Raw genomic sequence first — 22,309 nt, forward strand, 5'->3', positions numbered from 1 at the left:
GGAGGAATCTACAACAGCAGCCGAAACCTTGGCTTGCTGGCCTGCAATCTCACACATCAAACACACTAACCAACAATCCTGAGGAGCCTCACCAAACACTTTCTCACACATCTGTCAACGTTTTCAGGTGCTTCACTGCCTCCCGATTTCCCAACAAGAACAAGTTTGAGCATTTAAAGTCCCCCAGAGAGAAGCGAATGGAGGAAAGAGGGAGAGAGGACATTGATCTGGTTGTGTAACATGCTGCAGTTTGCCATAGGTCAATGAAATTCCATCAGCTTTTTCCCCCTTTGGTCAATATCTATCTGAAGACTGTCTACAGACATTGTCTTCTCCTAGCCCTCAGCCACTTGTATTCATCTTCAGCCGGCTGCTTTCAGTGAGTGAACAGAATCAGATTGCAACAGGAAAGGTTGAAGGAAAAAACACTTGATGAACCCAATGTACTCCAGAGAAATAACGTAGCAGACGGAATTTTTCTGTAGTTTTTTTCCCCTTCTCCTCTGGTTTATAATCTATCTGAGTGAGGAAATATCTAATCTACAAACACTTAGTTCTTAGATAGCATCACAATCAGTTCAAATGCTAAAAGGATAAAGAAGCCGTTTCATTCTAAGACAGAGACTGTAAGCTGAAGACAGGGATGTTGTAAATCCTGACACCACATCCTCACTACTTTGCATTTGTTTATGGTTGCTCCCTCTAGTGGATTCTTCAGTCTTCTTGGACTTAGAAGTGAAAATGTGCCAGTCATAATAAAGTAGCAGTGTTTAAAAAAAATCTATCAAAGTAGAAGTCAAGAATTCAATGAAAGCACATAAGTATTATAAGAAAAAGGCAAGTAAAAAACTGAGTGTTTTATTCCAGTATGCTACATTATAAGAGTATTATTACAAATGCAAATGTCTTGGAAATACAGCTAGTGTTTAGCATAATTGCTTCACTGCATGACTACATTTGCCTCCTGTGATATTGTGACATTGAATGTGTACAATGTTTCGCTGGATTAGACAAAACTGATCAGGTGAATTAATCTGTAAACTGTTTCTCAGTCTTAGCTGTGCTAAAAGGTTTACCACATGAAAATATACACCAGTGTCATAATAAATAAAATGATCTGCATCATCTTCCCCTCCGAAGGCAAAAAGAAAATGTATAAGAAGCTAATTTTACCAACTTTATTGAGTGTTATGTGGTGTAATCTATAAAAATTTGCAGTGAAGTGGAGCTATAAAGTAGCATCAAAGTGAAACACTCCAATACAGAAGAAGAACAGTACTTCACTAAAAGTATTTAGTTAAGAGCAACACAGAAAATATGCAGGAGTTTATAGCTATTTGATGCTAACTATTAGGTGTTTCATGTTATTAAGCAAGTCGCAGAGTTTATTCCCAGTCAGCAGGATTCAGTTCAACTCTCCAGCCTCCATTTTGGAGGTGGTTCTCATAGTTCAACTCAGAGTCAATGAGACTGTTTTGCATATTACCTCAGCAACTGCCTGTTTTATCATTAGGCCACTGTTCAAAATTTCCTTAATAGTAGTTTCATTCTTACCCAGACATTTCGTATGTAAATGTGACTCCTCCCTGCTTTGACAAAATGAGGCTCTCAGCAGAAAGGATTTTGTTTCTGACTCAAAAACAAGACCCAAATTAACATATCAAGGAGCTGGAGGAAGAAGAAAAAGGAATGGGAGATATTCTAAATATCTTCCCAGTGGACATCTGACAATAGATGTCTGGTTTTATTGGAACGCTAACAGTTCTCTCAGCCGTGTGAATTTTAAACATAATATTACATGCTGCTTTGATTTTTCTCTGCCTTCTGTGCCTTTGTTCTCTCTGTCAGGTGACAGAAATTCTGCTTTTTTTATTTTCACGGCACAAACTGGGATTGTTTGTCTTTACAATTTCCATACATAAAGAAAAACACCTGCCCATTAAAAGCACATCTTGCAGAAGCAGCTTTGAGCTTCCTGCCATGCGGCCGCATGTAAAGGTGTTTACTCTGCTTCTCCGGAGGCTTTATTAAACCTGTAACCTGCAGAAACAGACATTCATGAGATTTGTCTCAGTGTCGTATTTACATGAATGCTGTCTAAGGAGGTCAGAGTAGCTTGTCTGTGTCTCGTGGAATTTTTTTATTTATTTTTTTTAAGGAGTGGAGCTGTGGTGCTGCTGGTGTGTGATAGCAGTGTGTGGGGGCTCTGGGGGGTGCATTAGCTGCTGTCTGGCGTCTGAGAGGGTGAAGGGAAGTGGGAGAGAGGCTTAATGTCTGTCTACTTCTATTTCCCTCTTAATTTCACACACTGTTGAGTCAGCCTATTGACTGACTGCTTATGGTGATGCTGGCGGTCCACCAACACTGCAGAGGAGGCAGCACATATAACTCTTCCTCACTGCTCCATTTCACCATGTAGGACCTCCACTTATTTAATAAGCTGGTACGAGGCCCATTCTCACCCATCCGTGCGTATGTGTAACCTGCCTCCTACATGGGACTGTGAGCGTACGATGCACTTTTCAGGTTGTAGCTGTGGGCATCCCGAGACTGTTTGCACGCTACATCTTTGCGTGAGACGAGAAGTGAAGTGAGAGCGATCCTGAGGCTCTTAGCACCTTTGTGTCCCATGTGTGCTCAGCCCTCAAATCAATACTGCTTTACCCTTTATTCCTGAAGCTCCCAAACTTCTTAGGTTTCACACTTCACACACAACGTCGCCAGAGGAACAGGTTTTCTCCACCTGGGCACAGAAGGCAGAGGAAACATTAATTCTACCCTTTAAAAAGTGTCATATTCTAAAAACAATAAGGTTGGGACGGTTGGGCTATTGGTTCAACAGAGGATTTGGTATATTATTATTTAAAGGGAAAATCCAGTATTTTTCAACTCCTTTGAAATTATAATTGTGACCTTTTCTGAGGTCATTCTAACTTTGCACCGTCTCCACTGTAAAGTTTTGGGGAAAAAACTCCAGCAACTGCTCATACAAAGCTCAGAACTTGCGTCTGCGTGGACTGTGCTTCAAGGCAGTAGTGCACATTCACAGAATATGTAGATGCCCAATAAGACAATGCTATCAAACAACTACGCATTGGTGGTGTCCACAGCTGTCCATTGGTGCATCTACAAGGGAGTAAAATCATCGCTTAAGGCTGTCAAAACGGCAAATCTTGACAAGGTTTGTCTCAGTGGTTGAAACTGCCCCAGTAGATTATCTATTGTAGATAAATGCATAAAGTTCTAGTTGGACAACAAGCCATTGTCTCATTTCACTAATTCTATATCTTCCTTTCCTCAATTCCTCTCCTCGTGTCATAATCCCTTACGATAACGATCCAAGGAGATCGACAAGGCTGAAATTAGTGAAATGAAACGAGTCTAAGGTCAGATATCGGTGCATATTTCCCTTGAACGTCATGTAGGCCAACCTCTGTAATCTTGACTCTCGATAAAAAAAACTTCAGCTACCTACATATCAACTTTTTTTTCCCATAGACTGGTTGTCCTTCTAGCTTGCAACATATCATAACATTAGCAGTCATTTTAATAAGCCCTCGAAACATGAACTTAACATAAAAAAATCTGCAAAGATTCATCTGATCTATATTGTTAGCACAGTTTACGGCAGAACAACTCAATTTGTGATTTGAAACAGATACTAAAAAAAATTCACACCATTAAAGGATGTAACTAGCATTCTTCTGTACAATTCTCAAACACAATTCTGGGTTTGTTGTTGGTGTTGTTTTTATCTCCTGTAAGACAATTACATCAATATATCTGTGTACATTGTCAGTCATCCAGGTCATGTTAATCCTAGGAGCTTTACAAGAAATAGATCAGACTTCTCTTATACGTTCCAGAACCTAAAAGAGAAGTCTAGCTGATTTCTTCTGAAGCTCCTAAGACAACTACATAAACATATTCTTTGTGATGTCCACACTCTAAATTATCAGCGACCCACAGTAAACTGGTAAATAAACTATGTGTGCTAAAGATGCTAGTTGTTTCAGTTAGCGACAATAGATAATTTTTGTGGCAAATTTACTTTTTGTCAGACTCAGACAAAATATATGAAATTATGCCTTCCACCTCTTCCTCAGATACAGTTTTGTCAGAGCTGCTTTCACCAAGTCTTTACAATGGAGGCGCAAACTTTTCATTACCCATAGTCACAATTATGATGACAACATCTGGGTTGAAAAAGTCCAGATATTCTCTTTAAGTAAACATTGCTTTTTACATCTAGACAAAACATAGATTAGATGCAATCCAGATTACCCCAACGTCATAATGTTCCAAAAATTGGTTTCCCGCAAATGTTGTGAATTTTATCTGCTTCAATCTGTAAGTTAATTTCTTCTCAAATCACAGAAATGTTGCTGGAGCAGTTCTTGGGAGGATTCAATAAAACACCACAGAGTAAATCAAGTCTGTCTGCAATGAAACAGCAGCGTCTGCTGAAATTGGTCTTCTTTTCTAGGTCACAGGAATGAATAAGGTAAATCACCAACTTGTAATCTGGCTGCTGTCACCTTACTCCACAACTAAACGCCCTTATCAGCGGCGACAGTGCTGAGGCCATTTTGTTTGCGAGGTGTAAATAACGTTACATTGGTCATGAAGTAAGATAAGGTGTTTCATGAAATGTGAGCCTTAACAGATTTGGACAGGTAGCTGATATTGTGTGGAGCTGATTCGGTTCAAGGGGGAAAACATCGGAAATGAGATACAGGAATATGTGCAGGAGCTGCGAGATATCAGTGAGAAATGGGACTGTGCATGTTTCCCAGATGATGCTGAGGGCATTGTCGATCTCATTGTGTTTTGTGGATGTGTGAATACCACGGAGAAGCGACAAAATGCACATTTATCTATATACGGAGCCTCATTACTTTTTCACATGGCAATATGTGTAATTCATCCAGACTATAATCAGCAGAGAAATGGAGGAGGAAGAGGAGCAAAGGAAAACAGACCAGCCTTCATGCGTTTGGAGGAATAGTTCCTTGGCATCAGATTGTGTGTTTGTCCACTCCCCTCTCTTCATAATAAACTCCTGGTGTTACTCGCACTGCGAAGGAAGCTTCTAGCAATAGGCTTCTTAACAGGAGAAGGAGCCACGTCTGCCCCCGTGATTTGTTATTCAGTGAACCGCATCTCTGGAGAAATGGATTTACTGGCATGCCCTCTGCAGAGGAATGAAGGTCAGCCCCTACCTTGGAGATGCCATTTGCAGTGCAATGCAATTGTTAATACGCAGCTTTGAGAAAAGCGGGCAGAAAAACATTCATACCCATTTGGAATTCTGGTGATGGAGAGAGATGAAAAGAGCGGGGTGGAGGGATTAGGAGGGCAGAGCTGGTCTTGTGGTTTCTTTCTTTCTCTCTGAGCAGTGCTCCACAGTTTCTTACACTCGCTGCTACATCCTTCTGCTGTTTAGAGGAAAAATACTACAACTATAGCTGCTGTCAGTCTGCTACATTCCTGTTTGCTCGCATAGCTTGAAGGGAAATTCCACCTTTGACCCCAAGAATGTGTGAGGTCTCATAGTCAGAGCCCAGACAAGACGTGTTTGGTTTTATACCTGGCAGTGCTCTACCTTTATTTGCATGTGCGGCACATACAGCCTGCAATTTGTTGAACAATATGTCACTGAGATATTACAGATGGCTTTAAGTGGTGGTTGTGTGAAATGCTTAATTGCTTAACTGTCGTGTTGTCCTGCGGGTCAAAATTGACCCGTTTTAAAGTTTGAAAATGTGGAGAAAAAAAAATTTCACAGTGAAACTTCTGATGTCCACATTTTCAACATTTTTGGGAAATCTTTGAATATTTTTTGGTGGAAAAAAAGAAATGTTAAAAATGTTTGTTAAGAATATTCACATAAAAATCAACCAAAATCCAGCGAATTTCACTGGATTTTGGTTGATTTTTATGTGAATGTTCTTTAAATAAAACATTAGAAGTTTTACTGATGTGTATGTAATTACTTTAGATATTTTTAGGATTTTTTGGAAGATTTTCACTCATTTTTTTGAAAATATTTACAGAATTTTCTTGCGAAATTTGGGGTATTTAAAAAAAAACTTTTAAAGAATTATTGGAATTTTCTTCCTGAAGGTTTTGCACATTTTCAGAAATTTGGGGAATTTTTTTGCTGAATTTTTGGATTTTTTCAGACAAGGAAACAATATTTTTTGGTGCCCATAAATGAGGACAACAGGAGGGTTAAGAGCTTGACAAAAAGTCTCAATTTTGTACATACAAAGAAGAACAAAAGTCAGCAGTTGGGGGTTGGTGAGGATGGTAGAGTCATAAGTCGGTCGACTTTCAGTTAAGTTTTGGCATCAAAACTACTTTGTTAGCTTTGGAAAATGATCATGGTTTGGGGTATAATACACTTAACTTTACAAAGCTCCAGCGTCAAGACTTCATCAGATGCACTTATTAACATGTCCACCTAAGATCACCACGTTATCGGGGTTACCTCCCGTTAATCAATGATCAGAATGAGTCATAACGCACCTACAAGGTATTTTACAAAGTTCTAAGCTTCACAAGCAAATGTCACAGAAGAACGCTTGTTCTTGCAGTATTTTTCAATATAGTCTTCTTTAACTTCAGTGCATTTGGTCCACTGATGGTCAGGCTCCACTATCCCTTCACCAAAGAAGGTCACATCTTGAGCCCCCAGATTCTCCTCAACAGCATGGAGGCCTTCATTATCAGTCTTGAAATGGTGATCACACAGGTTGGATTTCAGTTTGGGGACCAGATAGAAGTAAGATGTTGTAGGTCGGGTGAATAAGGTTCATGAAGCAGCAGTTCACAGTCACATTCTGCGACTTGTATTGTCTGGACGGGCACATTATCCTGGAGCAAAAGCAGCCAGCCCCAAGCTTTTCTGTCCTTTGTTCTTTGATTGCCTCAAACATTTGGGTTTTTGTAGACAGTGACTTAAGGCTTTATGGGATACATGAATCCCCGAAAACGGGAGTCATGCTCCTTGTTTCCAGGTGAGGCTGGGAACTTTTTGAAGTACCCTCATACTGACCCTACTATAAGGTGAAGGAGATCCCCACTGGGCCATATTTACAAGAATGACATGTGATGATTCCAGCCATTACGTCAGAAGCGTGACTTCAACAAGACAAAGAAGGTCGAGCTTTGCCTTATCCATCCTTGCAGCTCTCTTAAATCCTTGCTAGGGCAAGGTAAGACGTAAGGACGAGATGGGAATGAGGGAAGCAATCAGATACATTATTGTAATGAAGAGTATCCATTATGTAAAGCTGAATGTAATTTACATTTCTGTACCTGTATCTGGAATTTGGTCCTTTTTAAATAGCCACATGTGACTCTGTCGTCTTCCACACTCCTACACAGAGTTAATGTGCTAATGTAAAGCTAAAATAAATACACTGCTTAGTTAACCAAGCCAGACCAAACACACTAAAACTTGTTTTTTTATGCTAGCCCACAGCCTGGACAAGACGACCATTTGTATAATTTGTACCTTTGGACAAAGCTAGATTGAATGTCTCTCTTGTTCCAGGGTTTAAAGCGAGGTAAACAAACTATTATAGCTTGCTGTAGTTTCAAATTTATCCAACAGACATATTAATGGTATCCATCTCCTCATTCAACTTACTGCAAGAAAAGCAAATAAGCATATTTCCCAAAATGCTGAACTCTTCCTTTAAGTAAAGTTCCTTCCCACATATCCAAGCAGAAATAAGAGTAAGAGCCCAATGATGTCTCAGTTTGATGTAATAATTTCATCGCCTTGCTCAGAGCTGTTTTGAATATGTAGGACAAGGTTTTGCATGGAAAACTTCAGTCTGCAGTCAGCTTCAAAACCTCTTCTTCATCTTGTCATGTACAGATGAGGCCATTGTAGTGCTGCTGATGTTTTTTATATGATTGCTACACTGTTGCTGCACTTTTCTTTCAGTCCCAAGAGGAACAGTTTGGGAACTCATGAAGTATTAATTCAAGAATGGTGTACTGTAAGATGTATGAACTTAACGCCTCTCACATTGTATGACCCAGTGACTGTTTTCAGAAATGGAAAAAAATAATAAACAGGTAGATCAGTTTAATTTGAGAATTTTACAATGCTTGGTTGTAATTCTTGAAATCAGATATGACAAATTCTTTTCTAGGAGACTGAGGTGCACATTTAGTATCTCTTTGCACTCCTTTTCTTTGTTGCTTCATACATTTCCCCTCCCACTTTTCTCCTCTTCTGTTTTCTAAAGTATTTCCCTCGGGGGAAAAGGTGGCTTAAAGCTACATCCTGATCGATCTTATTGTTTTCTGCCGTCGATGCGTTACCTATCCTCAGTGAAAGAAAGTTGCATTCTTTCTATGCTGTATGCGACCAAAATAGCTTTGAGACGTACATTAATCAAGCTGAAGTTTTCACTTTCTACAGGCTGCAGCTTTGCTTGTATAATCTGAACGTTCTCTCACCTCAGGAAAATATCAGGTTAGTTTTTACATTAACAAAATACTTCCATGCTTTGGGAAGTATGTTTATCGCGTGTGACGCAAATTGTACATGAAGGCTGGGGTCGGGGGTTTTGCAGATGCTGGTAGGTGATTTTTTTATTTAAGCACAGACAGATTAGCTGTTCCTTCCTTGTTTACAGTCTTTAAGCTACACTAAGTTTGCCAGCTGCTGCCAGCGTCATGTTTACTGTTAGCGCTTGGTATCAGCTATCTCATCTAATGGGGTTTCTCCATAAGCCCTGGCTGGGCAGCTTTATCGGTGCTGTGCCAAGCCAAACCATGACGACATGCTGGTTCTACAACCTCACAGCAGATGATAATGACGCAAAGCCACCTGAAAGTCTCCTTCCTCGTCCTCGGGGTCTAAACTGTGTGAGAGACGAGGGCTGATTTGGAGAAAATGTGCAATTATGATTTTTTTGGCCGATAGTGTGATTATGAGCGAAGGTTAAATATTCACTGTGTAATAGATTTAAAACGAGATAACATCTAAAGCATGACTGTCACACAAGGAGGACTTGATGAATTTGTAAAACAACTGACGAAACTGTTTAAACTCTGCCTCAGACGTGCTGTGAAATGTACAAAGTGTGGATATTAAATAGTGAGACTGAGCTTATGTCAGTCAAACCACAGCGTACATGCCTGAACCACATAGTAAAAACTGATCAATGGGCATTAAAGTTTCAGTCTGGAAATTTGAGGGGTGAAAAACAGCTATAAAAGAAACCAAATTTAAATACATGTCACTTTTGCAGCACTAAATCACCAAATCAAATTCCTTATTTGTGAAAACCTACTTGGCAATAAAACCTTCTTCTATGTGCTTAAACCATTATTCCACTGACAAACCATTGTTCTGCTTTCGATATTATTATATTATTATAATGTATAGTGTTGAGCCAAATGTTGAGCATGACATAGAAGCTTGAAATAACTCACTTACAGACTCATTTAAGTCTTTTCATCTGCCGTAACCTTTCCTCCGGCTGCTCAGCATGGCTCTCCTGACACTCCACTTTACTGTCCTTCTGCACCACTAATTCCACTAATCACATGTAGAGGGAACTTTTGTTTGACTCACTGAAAAACGTGTCTCCGGATAGACGTGTTTGGCATTAAAGAATACACCTGCGCAGACTTCTTTTGTAGTAAAAATGCTCACGGAGACTGTTTGAATTAAGAGTCGTGGTCAGTGACCTGATAATAAAATCAGACAGGCCAGTCACAGCTTTTTTCCATCCTCTGCTGCGAGTCGTTAAATTGTCCCACAAGGGGTTTCAGTGAACAGAATAAGAGTAACACTGCAGCCTTTCCAATTTAGAAGCACTAGACCTGAAACACCTAACCTGCTGCAAAGTTGACAAAATCGCTGTCTTTGTCTCATCTTTGTGGCCAGCTATCTGTGTGTGTGTGTGTGTGTGTGTGTGTGTGTGTGTGTGTGTGTGTGTGTGTGTGTGTGTGTGTGTGTGTGTGTGTGTGTGTGTGTGTGTGTGTGTGTGCGCGTGCGTGTGTGTATTACTCATGGGAAAGACGTCTCATCTGGTCCCTGCAGAAGAGTTCAAACATGTTCTCGTCCTTGCAGGTGAAGGAGTCTCACAGCTGCTCCGTTTCAGAGATGATTTAGTCCAAAGTTTGATGAGGAAACTCTTAATAAAACACATTATTGCTCGGCCCTGGATCACCTGGGGCCATCTCTGTTTTCTCGTCACTCTGAAACCACGAAAGAAACATGGAAAAAGTCTTACTTCAACTATAGACATGCTTCATTTTGCTCCGTGCATTCTACAAGTTTCTCTAGAAAACACCCATTAATTATGTTTTTTGACACTTTCTTCCATTCTCTATGACATTTAACTTGCAAGATTCCACATTAATATCTAATAATAAAATGCTACTGAAGACATTTACCGAGTAAACAAGGGAAATGAAAGATGTGTGATTACTGGCACCACCAAGTGGTGACTTCAGAAAGAAAACATCTGAAGTACTAGAAGAGGAGAGACGGTGACATAATCCTGTAACTTCATACTAGTGTTGACACTGTGGGTTAAATATCAAAAGGTTTCACGGGAAAGAAAGACAATTACAGGATCCATATACATTGTGATCCATAAGTTTAACACGCGCATATTAACAGTCAGTTTTCATGACAGAATTTGTGAGATATATTAAACTGAAACATGAAAAGAGACCTTCAGTTCAAGCGGTTTGGTATTTCCTCTGAGATTTCCTTTTTAAACTGTGACAACCCCCCAAGAAGATACCAAATACACGTAGAAAAGTATGACGAAACATAGATAACGAAGCAGGATGAGGATTTGATCTCAGCGCTGCTAATAGCTTCAACCACCGCCTAGTTACAAAAGGAAACCACATTATATACAGCTGCCTTCATACTGCTGTAGTACGATGAAAATAATTGTGCATTTGAAGTAAACATCGCTGAATTAGATCAAACTGGTGCTGCAGGGAAAAGCATGCCGCTGCTGAAAATAAAACATTTTTATGTATCTTGAGAGGAGATATTATTAGTTGGTAGTTGTTTCTTAATTTACACGATCGGTCTGGTGGCTTTGTGTTTTTCTTATTGTCACAAAATCCCCAAACCTAGAATAATCTATAGCCTATTATTCTGTAGAGCATCACATTTTGTAATAATCTTCAACATATTAATTAATTCTCCTGTTATTTTCCAGCCTTTATTTAAAAATGAAAGTATGACTCTCTGATTCATTTTTAAAGAGTTTTTAATCTTTAGTAGGAACAAAGGCTGGGGAAGTCAGAAACACCATGGCTTTCTGTGGACGTTATTGAGAATTAGCAAATATTGAAATGGGCCAACTTTATATGATTAAACAGATTGTCTGATCTTCATTTTTTTATTTAGCTCAATATTTATTTATTTATTGTGTACAGGAAACAGGAAACTACATTCAGTACAGAAGCATCCGTTCACCTTTTCTGTGTCACACAAAGACACGGCGGATGAACCAAAGATCTCATATTTGGACTCATGAGACTCAAGCACAGATTTCCACTGGTCTAATGTCCATTCCTTGTGATTCTTGGCTGAAACAAATCTCTTCTGCTTGTTGCTTTTCCTTAATAGTGGTTTCTTAGCAGCTGTTTGACCATAAATGCCTGATTGGTTCAATCTCCTCTGAACAGTTGGGTTAACATTACGTGACATTATCAATACTAAGTGATCGATTAAGATTCTAGAAAGCCAACCAAGCAGTAACCTACGTGCAGCAGCTTAATCATATTTGACTTTATTAGTACTATTATTATGAGTATTACAAACAACTGGAATGTGAGCATCTTCGTTATATTGTCAGATATTATTCCTATGGACAACACATTTCCTGCGAGCTGCAGTGATGAATATTGTTATATCTGTAATTGCAGCAGTGGACAGTCACAGTCTGCACAGACACTCATGATGATTTTCACACTCGAGTTGCGATCAAATCATTACAGCCATCGCACAGTCAATTAACTTCCATTCTCTGCCCCATCGTGTCCTTTAAACCACTTGAACCTCATGAGCACAGCACATTGAGATCGGCGGATTATATGAATGGAGTGGCTGTCGGAGTCAGACACTATAGGCAATGAGGATGAAATAGGCTCCTCCTGCTTGAAGTTAATGTGGATGGATTGTGTCCTGGGTGATGTAGAGCCACATTTACTGGAGGCCGCAGCCGGGGTGAGGACCTGAACTGTTAGCCTGCTTAACTGCAGCAGCACAGGGAGACTGATGCCTGCTCTTCTAACAGGCTATTACACATGTGACCGGACCAGAGGTGGCCTGGAAAGTGAGGACCAGGATTCAGTGGTCGAGAGGTTGCAGTAATTAGACTTGACCATGCTGCTGCTCATCCATTATTCCTGGTCCCTCTGTTGCTCATCTGGAATGGCTAAAGCGATGCTTTGCTCCCACTTAGTGTAGTCTAGTGTGGGTGTGTGTGTGTGTGTGTGTGTGTGTGTGTGTGTGTGTGTGTGTGTGTGTGTGTGTGTGTGTGTGTGTGTGTGTGTGTGTGTGCGCACGCATACAATATCTGAACTGCTATTTTTAACAGTCCACAGAGTTTTATCCCTTTTGCAAACTAATGTAATTTGACCAGTGGGTAAAGACAATGTGACCGCTCCAGTTTCTGCAAAGTTTTCACCTTTAAGTGAGCTTTAACAGCATCACAAAGTAATACAGTTGTTGAATATAGTAACAATAGACTTGATTTCAGTTATTTGGCATACCAGTTCGGTACAAAAAGTATCGAGTGAACTAAAGGTGAACAGACCTTTGTCACAGATGTAAAATACTGATGCAACTAATAACACCATAAACTGTCACATTGCAATTCTAATTTCTGGAATGGAATCAAAAAGACATTTTACATTGCAACAACTTCCTGGTCATTTTAGGGCAGCTAAAACTTTTGTGCATTTTCCAAACACAAGAACCACCCTGACGAACTATTTCATTTTCGTAGGATAAAAAGTATCTACTACAGGGTAGGTACTTTTAAGCAGCCTTAAAACCTCTCCAGTGCAGGTCTCAGCATTTTTTTTCCTTCTTGATCTACTCGTCAACTAGCAGCGTTCTCCTCTCCAACTTTGCCTTTTTTAATGGAACATTCACCAAATAGGTTGGCAAAGCAAGCCGGCCATTGGTCTATTTCTTATGTGCTCACAGAGTTGCATCCAGTAACTATTATTTGTCGTTGTTTTGGTACGATTTGACATTAATGCCAAAGCTGTTGGTCCTTCACCATAATGGAAAGAGAGAGGTTCACAGGGCTGACTAGAGGGCTCTTCATGTACACAGACATGCCACTGCCACTTCTATTCGTAGAAAACCATCTATTGTGAATGACATCAGTGACAAGTCAAACGTACCTGGACTTAACCTGCGACCTGCATCTGATCATATTCTATATATAATGATAGACAACATAACACGTCTCCAGGAGTGAATCAAAATATGGCTGCCATCCTGTGCTGCTGGAATTATTTGCAACCAGCATCTATTCAGTAGTGACCGGTGGGGGTGCTTGATATCACCAGCTGCAGTACAGAACATCCACTAACATAAGCCATGATTGTCATTATGATTGATAGTAGCTCTGAATGAGGTGGTTCCAGAGAGATATGTGAATGTCTGTTCACGAATTATACATAAGAACATCAAAGGGACAGTTTTGTTCCTCATCTGTGAGATGTATTGATGGTTTCAAACCTCAAAATAAGTTGATCTTCAGTGAACTGTACAAACTGATAATCTGAGGGTAAATTTTTAAAGGTAATGCAGAAGTTATAGCAGCCAAGCTAAGAGCACCACCAGTCTATGGTGATTATCAGAAATGTAGCTACCTGGGTAGACCAAAGATGATACATGGGAGAAACTCACCACATAAAGAATCCTGAATAGAAACCAATAAGAGAACTCTGGAACACCAGAGATGGTGGTTGGACACCAGTCACTGCTGACTCTGGTTGCAAATGACGTAGCACCAATTTCGGCGATAGTTTGGTTTCATTTTTGTACAGTGGGAGAAGGTGGAGACACTTCATCCATCTTTATTTACAGTCTATCATCTGGATACATTATCTGGATAAGGACATCCGATCCACATGCCACAGCATTTGTACCTGTTCATGTTATCTTGATTCTGCCCACATTATGATCAGATCCTAATTTGCACGTTAGCTATGCGAGGATGTCAGACTTTCCAGATTCCAGATAGAGGACAGCAGCACCATCATGTCTGAAGTACATGTACATGTTTCGAGGGAAGACTATTTAGTCGTTGTTAATACTTGTAGCACATGAGCAGAATCAGGCGAGAGTGGTGACCTAGGTAGGTGGTTTATAATCTTCAGAAAGAGGTCTGTATAGATTGTGTATAGATGATATTCAGTTAAAGTGCAAGTCCTCTAAATACTCACTTTATTCAGTTAAATATTAATTAATATTCTTGCCCGTACTTTTTTGTTTGTTATTAGAGTAATCAAATGAATAGACTGAGTGTAAAATACTTTAATCAGTCTGTATTATAACCAATGTGAGTTAGTTTTGTTAAAACTGTACAACCTACAACCCCTAGGCCAAATCCTTAATGACCTTTGTGTCCTCAGTATTACTGTCAGTCCTGTACAGGAAGTAGTAAGTGTCTTAAATATCATTGCAGATATCAAACAGAATACATATAGAACAGACTGTGTTGCTATAAATAAAAATTAAACAGAAATGACAGCGAACAACTTGGCGGCCTTGCACATCTAAATTGAAAACTGAAGTATATTTGTGAAAAGAGGCGACGAAGAACAGAAATAGAACTGCAACAAAGCACGGACCAGATAATTTGTGGCTTCTGTGCACAACTGAGAATACTGCTGCTTTTTAATTTTCAGTGAATGTATAAGTGAGCATCACAGTGTTTACTTGTTTTATTTCCAGAGAAAACACATGCTGATGTTATCAGTGTTTCTCACCACAGGCAGAATGAACATTGATGAGAAGTGTACGGCTGTTTGCCAGGTGCACCACATCAAAAAGGAAATGAATGCATGAGGTATGGTTCTTGGAAAAATGAGTAGCTTTTATCAGGCTGACTTTTTGTAGCAGAGATGCATATTTAATACAGAATGTTCAGGAAATCATACGAAGATGGATTTGGGAACTTTTTGTCCGGGTTTTGCAGTTTTGTCTTTTTTTCTATTTAGGATGTGACATGTTCAAAACGCCACCATATGATGACTTTTCACTTACAGTTCTCTGATTGATAAAGTGTCATAAACATTATCTTATTTTACAGTATAAGACACTGCATTGTAATTCTGCTGAACACCCTTGAAACTGAATTTATTATAATATAAATACAAGAAGATCTCTCATTCGCTGTAGAATGTCATGTAACTGGGAGACTTGGGAGGATTAGTCTACTGACCAGCCATAAATAAATGACCTTAAAAGAAGTCAGTATTTACAATCTGACAGTCGTCTTCAACATCTGATGCCTTTTGTCATTTTTAGGGGCTGTACTCCAGCAAACAGAACTTAAATTTGAACATTAGCCACTAGATGACAGTTCTGACACTGTACTGTAAATTTGGGGGTGTTCATATCTAATTATGTTTATATCCATGTAGGAAATACAGCCTTTATTAAACATGATGCCCCAGATTTACGTAACCTTAAATAAAGTCATCAAATTTATTATATATCTTCTTGCTTATTTTCAGAATGTACACCTTCAGTCTGGCCTCCAGCAGGTAAAACATGTGATCCCTTGAACTGATAAATTATTGCTAAAAATGTAAAATAATAATACCTGACTTAGCTACAGTTATCTGAAACATCATTTTGTCTTGCCAGAACGCTAAATGAAGATATCTGTCATTGCATTTTGACTAGGGATGTCCTGATCAAGTTTTATTTGCCCCTAATCCAATCCAAGTCTTCTCATTTTTAGTGTATGCTGATGGGGAGCCTATCCAGTAGCATTTACCTTGATAATTCACACTTCAAGAACATTAAAGTTATTAAAATCAATCCAGTGTATATGCTTAGCAACTGAATAAAATGTTCTTTTAGACACTCAAGATTTGAATTAAGGATATCTGCAATATAGTCTAGCTATTAAATGTCAAAATTTCTTTCCACTCTGGATTCCTGCTTATTCTTGGTTTATTGGGTCAACACTTACTATATTTATGTCAGCATTATTTTCGTTATTGCTTGTTATGTATTTTTATTTTGTGGGATCCAGCAAGTGCTACAGTGAAAGCTAATTTACCTCTCTACCTCTTCTGTCCCTCTCAACCCGCTGGCCAGCAGCAGATGGGTCCCCCCACATAAAGAGCCGAGTTCTGCTTAAGGTTTCTTCCTGTTAAAACAGATTTTTTTCTTGCCACTGTCGCTTTAGGGCTTGCTCTGGGGGTACAGACATATGGGTTCTGTAAATCGACACAATTTGACCTGTAATTGGCGCTATATAAATAAAATTGAATTGAATTGAAATGAATGGGATCCAAATACACAAATAACCCCTTTCATCCCCTCCTTCATCAGCCGATAGTTATAGCTGTCCAGTACTTTGGTTTAGGATGAAATACCTGCAAAACTATTGACACTCCCATTAGCTTCACCTCAACTTTGCATTTTGTGCTCATTAGCAAATGTCACCATGCAAACAGGCTAAAGCAAGATGCCTGCAAAACTTCAGCATGTCACCATTTTCACTTTAGGTCTGTAAACATGCTGATGTAGACGTTTAACTCAAAGCACCACTGTGCCTGAGTACAGCCTCACCGAGCCACTAGCTGCAGTGTGTTTGTTGCACTGCAGGAAAGTTTCTGTCTGAGTACCATGACAAAAGCAAAACATATTGTTTGCCTGTCACATTTTGGAACAGCCTCCAGTTGCATGCACACTGAGTGATTTTATCATCATAAACAAGACAGTAAACACCTCCACATTAGCATTCCTAGCTTGCATGGCTGGCTTTGCATCGTTGTGAATGCGAGGCCGGCCTGCTGATGATCTGAATGTGCCTTCTGCGTGGGGTGAAGCAGCTCCCAGCCTGCTAACAATCAGCAGGCGGGCTCTCAGCTCATTAGCCCTGGCTCCTCTCACTCAGACACACATCTTCCAGAGACTCCACACCACAGCAGGCAGAATGACTGGGATAAATAAGGAATAATCAAGGAATTTTTCTGGCTGCGAGTTGACCTGAATATGAGGTTCCTTGCCATCATGGAGGCTCCGCCGACACACTGCTACCATTATAATGAATGGCGCAATGTATGCAGAAGACTGAGAGAGAAAGATACTTACAGTACAATTACACTAATGCTCGGGGAGGAGGAAGAGGATGCTCTTCTGTGGTCGGATTCATACAGAGGCTTGTTTCAGTACAACTGCATGTTGTGACATCTACCCGCAGTCTATATTTAGAACAACATCATTTACAAGACAAACAATACGAATTTGAGTTTTATAAAGCCATGATTAAAACAACAAGTACAGAGATGAGCCTTTTTGCAGAATACTAGTTTTAAAAAAATAAAACATCCTCCTTTAAACACTTCCACTCATGGCTGACTTAGTCTCTGTACAGCGAACATGAAAGACATGGTTCAGAGAAAGCAGCCAGATGAGAGAAACGAAGAACAACGGTGAGGGAGGAGAGGAGAGAAACACAGCTGCCAGTGTGACCTTTGAAAAAGCAGCACATAAACACAGATCAGGCAATACTTATCACAATTTAAGGTGTAATTTTAACAAATAATTTAATACCTAAATATAGTAAATAGTTAAATAACAAATGAGTCATTTTAGAGACTCTTGAAAGTGTCCTGATGTGACCAAACATCACCTGTATGCCTCTTCCAATAGTAAAATAACTAAATCAATGAATTCTTTATCTGTCTGCCCCTCTCTTTGTCACAAACTTCATTTCAAACTGATGGACCACAGCTCCTCACAAAGTTCACAAAGCCATGACACATCGCTGCAGTATCAGATCAGGTATCTTCCTCCGTCAGGATAATATTTCATGTACAGGACATTCGTTTTCTAGTCAACTTCAGCGGTGAGCCACCGCCGGTCTCTGTCCATCCATCATCTCCTGACCTTCAGCACTGTACCCTGACGGCTGCCCGGGGCACAGGAGAGAGTGACTAATGTTGTCTCAGCCGCCACCTCCCCGCACCAAAGGCCCCCTGATATCCGTCCAGTATTATCCGAGCCTGGCGTCTACAGATTCCTATCACTGCTCCCAGCTTTAATTATTCACGCTGCTGAATCACACGCTCATCAGAGAGATAGCCAGACTGGCCAGACTGCGTGCCCTCTCCCTCTCTGCGATCTTATCTCTCTGGCTGTATGACACCATTTCATCCTTCTCTTATATACTGTAGATTAGAAAAGAAAATTGCCAGGCTCAGCTTTGCCTAAGCAAATACAACAAGTAGAGAATACAGTAATTAAGGTAAGACAAGATGGACTGTGGCTTCACCTGTGAGCAAAGTTTGGTTTCAAGTTGAGTTCAAGGCAATTTACTGCATTTATTTAGTGCATTTAATATCACTGTCATAACACATACTAATGAAAGTGAGTGTCATGGTTTCCCAATTTGATTATTTAATCTAACAAAGAAATAATACAAGTGGTGTAAATTTCTGAGTTATTAAAGGTGTTGGGACAATTTTTGCAAAGTGTTTGTGAGATGCTAAAAGCAGCATCTGAATCCCCCCTTCCTCTGACGTCACATTCACGGGAGCTGCGTCAAACTATTTTGGTAAATTTCCGAGACTGACGATCCTACCAGCACGTCTTTATGCAGTGAAGATGTAGGTGTGCAGAGGTGAGAAGGTGGGCAGGATCTGAAGGCCTCTTACTGTCTTTTGTCTCACTTTGATCACTGTACGTGCAGAACAATGAACACCTTTGTGGAAAACTCTCCGGACTTCTTACCTCAACTCAGCTGTGGCCATCTGAACTGCTATACGCACTTTAAGATGTGGTCGGATGACTAATCATACCAACTCATTGTTTCAAGCGGGCCTCTGCTTGCAAATACAGGCAAGCACACCTTCCTGGTTGACTGCACATCTGTCAGCTCAGATCTCATGTCTACTCACAACGTACTTCAAACATTTAAGCTTATCTGTGTTACTGGAAAATGTATATTCTACTCATTTTTGGACATATTTAATGTGTAAATAACTAAGTTTAAATTTTAATTCTGACTACACCTCTTTCTGCCATAAGAATGACGAAGCTTCTTATAAGTACAACTTTGGATCTCATGATGTCATAAATGTAACTGACTGTATGTCACAAAAATAACTTTGTATTTTAGAACAATAAAAGCAATTCTCATATTTATGGCTACTGCATCATGATGATACAGTAGTACTATTGGTAAAATATTCTGAATCATTAATATGAGAGTCATAATTATGAGGAACCTTCTTATTGTCATGAAATAGTGAGTCGTTATGACAACAATTACGAAAACACATGTCGACAAATACAACATAGTATCTCCTCAAGGTTATAATCATGAGATAAGTCCTACTTATTACTCCGCCAAGTAGGCAGAGCCTCGGCTGAGTTATGTGACGATCGCCGTTGGTTTGTCTGTTTGTCTAAACATTATTCAAAAATGTATCAATGGATTTGGATGAAATTTTCAGGAAAGGTCAGAAATGACACAAGGACCAAGTGATTAGATTTTGGCAGTGATACAGCTTATAGTCTGGATCCATGGATTTGTTAAAGATTTCTGTATCATTGCGGGATAGCGTCACGGCGTCACTGTAACTATGACAACAAGTGAACACTACATCAGCTGCCTGCTGATGATCACATGATCGCGATCCTACTACAAATCGACCGTTGCGGACTTATCTGGACTTATCCGTCCGAAACGATCCAAGGAACAATTGATTAAAGTGTGGGGGTGTTTCTGAGTGCCATCAATTCCCGCTGCTTGCTACTTAAATACGTATTTAAGTCACGCGATCCGTGCATAACGTACACATGTGTAACACACGCCTGTGCTCAGCATAAGGTCATTTTGTTTGTGGGTACATCTATATTACATGACCACATTTCAAGATTTCAGTCGTCGGTAATGATACAACGACTGAGCAGCCTTGGCAGAGCTGTGCTCTCTGAGTGCTTTTCTTGTTATTACTATTATATGTTGTGACTTTCTTGCAGCTGATTTTGCAGAACATTTTAAGTTAAATAACTTGACATTTAGTGTATAGAATTTTAAATGACAATTCCATTTCCACTTCACACAACTTAATATATTTTTTAAAGCGATCAGTTTCCTCAGTTTATTTAAGTGAATTAAGCCCATCTGATCTTGCAGTGTAGTTTGTCAGGTGAATACCATGGACTTTAAATCTCATGATCTTTGTAACTAAACATTACAAACAAAATATTTTTTTAAAAAGTGCCTCTATGACAACCTTCCTGCATTCACATGGTACAGAATGGGAAGAAGAAGAAAAGCACCAATCATTGTGACTTGGGAATATTCATGCATTATTCTGAGGTGGTAAATGTAGCAATTCATCAATAAGTGGAACCAGATGTAATCAAACACTGTCAAACTTGGTTGAAGAATTGGTTTAGTGTTCATACCAGATTGTGTTATGGAGCTGCCAGCACTGGTGCATTTGCAGCTCCTCAGCTGTTTGCTGACATGTTTGTAGATAATTTCACTCAGTGTGAAATATCACCAAAGTCAAAAACTTCCAGCATCTCAGATTCTTGCACATCAGAAACAGATATGAGCATTTTTCCCATTTAGCTGCTTGTAACTGAGGTTTAATGAGTCTCATTTGAATGCAGCATTAATATTTTTAGCTCCTTAAGTCCAAGGGTCTGTTCAACAAACGGGACTTCTTGTATTTAATCTCTTTACGTTTAAATGATTTGACAGCTGTTGGATGGATTGCCATGAGGTCAAGGTTAGCGTTTATGTTCAGTACTTAAAATATTATTATAATAACATGCTACCATGCTGGAGGTGGTAAAACTCTGTTCCTGCTACATATCAGTATGTTGGCATGCTGACATGAACATTTAGGTTGAAGCACCGCTGTGCTGAAGTAAAACCACGCAGAGGTGTTAAAATGACTGTACACTCTAAAATACCCTGTTGTCTGAGCAACACAGTACTTTGGAATTTGTTTCTTAAACTTAGCAAGTCAACTAAAATAGTATAAATAAAAAATGTAAATATTCAATAAGAAGTCAGTTTGTATAAGTATGATAATTGTTTGATAGGAAATGTCAGCTCACAGTTACCATCACATTGTGGTTATTCTGTGAAAGGAGGCCTCCTGACTGACTACCTCTGCAGCTGTTCAGCGATGGTCTTATGTGGTTGATCAGTGTGATCACACGCATCCTTCCTGTGGACCAGGGAATTCAGCATCTTTACTTCAACTGCAGCGAGACAGCAATGAAAGCACGAAGGACCCGGGTTATATTAATGTACGAAAATCCTGAAATTTTCGCAATAGAGACACCCTCACATGCACAGACCTCACCCATATTCAACCTCTGTGCTCATCACCCCCCAGGCTGGGACTCCGGATCCTATTTCTTGGTGACAGGTCCAGGATGGAGGAGGCTCATTTTTTGGCTGTTGGGACGAGGAGGGGGGAGGTTGAGGACACAGGATGGGCTGCCAGATTGACAGGCCGATGGAGCTGTCACTGGGGGCCAAGGTGTAGAGATGTTCAGGGAGTTGGCGTTTGCGGCTCAAAAGATAAGCATCAGTAAGAATATGAGAGGCTAGATGGTAATCTTTCACAGGAAGTCAGGCTATACCATTGCAGAAGAAACCACAGGAGAGAGGCTGACCTTGTGCGTGTGTGCTCTGCTGCATCGCTTTCCAGAGGAGACCAGGCCTCCAACCCACTGCAGACAGGAAGATACTCTGTTCAAAACCAAAGGTAAGGCAGCTCTAGAGTTGATGTGCTGTCGGAAACTTTTGTATGATCTATAATTTTGCATAATGGCACCACAGGAGCATGAAAACTCAAAATTTGGAATCAATCTTTTTATTTTTCAGCTGTTGCACAACATTAAGGCCCAACAATATTGTGCTCAGACAAAACACAAAGCAAATTTTTCTTATTTTGCACAAATTGGCGTGGCAGAGTGCTGTTGTGTGTGTGTTGACTGATCGATGCAACTTCACTTCTGTTATTTCCTTTCATTTCTTTTTCCCTTTTGTCTGTCGTCAGCCAA

This window comes from Amphiprion ocellaris, chromosome 13 (assembly GCF_022539595.1).
Source record: "Amphiprion ocellaris isolate individual 3 ecotype Okinawa chromosome 13, ASM2253959v1, whole genome shotgun sequence".
NCBI classification, from domain to species: domain Eukaryota; kingdom Metazoa; phylum Chordata; class Actinopteri; family Pomacentridae; genus Amphiprion; species Amphiprion ocellaris.